We start from the raw sequence: 2,824 nt of genomic DNA, 5'->3' as shown, positions 1-2,824 counted from the left end.
TCTTTCCCTTCAGCCTGCACTGGAAAGTCAGGGCTCCTTCATTCCCCTGTCTGCACCTGACCAGTGATGAGCATCCTGGGGCATCTTCTGCTGCCACTAGCTGTCAGCTCATCACCAACTCACCCTGCTTGTCTCTCCCCTTTAGCCTTCATCCATAGACTGGGAAGTGGCCTCAACTCATGTCCACTTGTCAACACAACGCACAGCACTGGGAATGAGGGTCTATGGGTCTGCAGGAGTATGTCTTTCCCTTACCCCTCACTCCCGCTTTCCGCTTGCAGCCCGGAGCCCTGCAATCAGTCTCACTGATCTGTCTGTCCCTTAGAGTCTCTACCCACTTTGCTCTCTGATGTGGTTAAAGGTATAGTTTGTCTATACCTTTAACCACACCTGAGGTTGACTCGAATTGGCATTCATTTTGTAGTTTATGCCAGGCCTGGGCCCCTTTGCCCTCAGATCCCTTTCTCTCTCTTCCCCTGCTCCGCTCTGTAGGGTGGGCTCACCACTGCAGGCTGTGTTTCTCAGGCTCCCCTGTCAGCTTGGCTGGCTTCTGGGTTCACCAGTAGGAGGCCCTTGTGGGGACTGGAGGGCAGCAGGAAGGGAGAAGCCAGAGTGTCTCTCCTGCTTGGGTGGTTTCTATCAGGGTCTGCCTTTCCTCACATTCTAGCTCCCTCTCAATAGGCTACCGACGTTCCTGGTGGATCCGCCCCTAGGGTCTGGCTCCACTGCCTTCTCCATCTCCAGCCCTCCTGACTTCTTGCTGCCACTAATTTCTGGGTTGTCTTTCTCTCATCAGCTTCCGGGCTCCCTCCCTCATCTGGGCAACCAACTTCCTGCATTAAATTCCCTCTGGTTCAGATCCTGAGTGGTTTCTGTCTAACAAATTGGACCTGACTGATTCCCATCCCATTGCCACAAAACCCCCTTGGGTGCAGATCTGTAAAACGGGGGTAAATATTGGAACGCATCTCAAAGAGTGAGTTGGGGGATTATATGAGTCATACATGTAAAGAGCAGAGCACCACCTGGCACATGGTAGGTGTTCAATAATGTTCTCTATGCAAAGATATTATTATTATTATTATTATTAGTGAACTGTGACTTGTCCTGTTTAAACTGTGTGTGTGTGTGTGTGTGTGTGTGTGTGTGTGTGTGTACATTGGGGAGAGGACATTCATTTCTGTGTGTACCCCTTCATGAAAATATGCATCTGCAGGTGACCACACCAGGCCTCAGAACCCATGTAGCATGCTCTCATTGAAAATGCCTCTGGTCACCTCACTATCCCCTTGTACAACCACCTTGACCTTTGAAAGCTTGCAAAATCAATGAGCATGGAGGGGTCTGTGGGCAGATGGTGGGTGCTAGCCTCAGCTCACTGGAGTGGGCACATCAGGGATGCAGCTTGTGAAGCAGGAAGGGCAAGGCCCTCTGCAGGCTAGAGGGACAGTGAGAGGACTGTGGGCCAGGCAGGACCTTTTGCCAGGCTTAGCGTAAGTTACCATGTGGAGCCAAACCTCCTGGCCCCTCGGCATCAGCATCCCTGGGCCAGGCCTGATGGGCACCATTCAGGGGACTGAGTCTGCGGATGTTGGCAAGGGGCCTCCAGCTCCTCAGTGACCTGTGGAAACGTGTAGAATTTAGAGGTCATGGGCATTAGAGAGCCATTTCCATCATAGGACAGAGGAGGAAACTGTGGCTCAGAGCGGGGGAGTTACTTCCCCAAAGTCTCAGAACTAGAGTTAGAACCCAGATCTCACGATTCCATTCTTTGGGCAGGAACAGCCTCCTCCAATTTTCCAATAAAAATGGATGTCTCAGTAAGGCCAACCATCCCTTACCTTTTTAGGGCTTTACAGTTTATAATACCTATCTAATTTGTGAGGGGGCTACTATTTTTCAAATATGAAATCAATGTGTTTTAATTTCCTCACTAAATTGCATTCTCATGCAGGCTTCCTCCTCTAAGGCTGAGCTGTGAGTCTGTCATCCCCATAAAGGACAGGGTGGGTTTGCTTTGAACAAGACTCCATGGCCTCCAGGGCTCTGGAGAATCTAGCGGGCTTTGTATCGTGGCTCATGCACTGTGACCCTGGGCAGATAACTTCTCTATGCTGGGCCCTTTTCATCTGCACCCAGGGGCTGTACCAGTGCCTCCTTCGTAGATCAACTGTGAGGTAGACAGGGTCTGGTGCACAGTACGTGCACACATTAGCATGTCAGCAAGCCTGGAGGACACAGCCACAGGGCTTTACACAGGGGGTGCCCATCAGACAGCACGGGGAGCCCATTCATTCCTGTCCTGGGGGTATTTGGGGGACAAAGGAGCTGGAGATGGGTGGATGGGCAATAAGACCCACATCTGATCTTTCTCCAGGCTGAATTCCCCAAGGAGAGAGGCATGCAGTTAAGTGGCAGAGATATCGAGAGCAGAGGGGATTCTGCTGCCCTTCTCATTTGGGACTTGAGAAGGTCATCACCTCCCAGGCTGCTCCTGTCCTGATGACCAGTGGCTGCACTGTGGTCAACCAGGTGCCGTGGAGGGAGGGCATGAGTTTGGGTCTCCAAGCACCCCCTGGTTCCTCTGTGCCTGAGGTGGAGCCCAGATGCTTCTGCTTGCCCTGAAGTTATACGAGTCTGATTGGGGAGTTTCTCAGAGGGTTCAGAGAAAGCTGCAGGGCAGGACCTCAGAGGGTCCTCAGCACCATCAAGAGGCAAAATGGGACCAGGTCTATTCGGAATGCTAGGACAGCCCAGCCCTGATGGAGGCGAGAAAGGGCAGAAGGCGAACAGCCTCGCCCATTGGCAGGAGAGGGCCTGCTGA

The sequence above is a fragment of the Lipotes vexillifer genome, unplaced genomic scaffold (genome assembly GCF_000442215.2).
Source record: "Lipotes vexillifer unplaced genomic scaffold, Lipotes_vexillifer_v1.1 scaffold4, whole genome shotgun sequence".
NCBI classification, from domain to species: domain Eukaryota; kingdom Metazoa; phylum Chordata; class Mammalia; order Artiodactyla; family Lipotidae; genus Lipotes; species Lipotes vexillifer.
Note: the sequence above shows the minus strand (reverse complement) of the source record.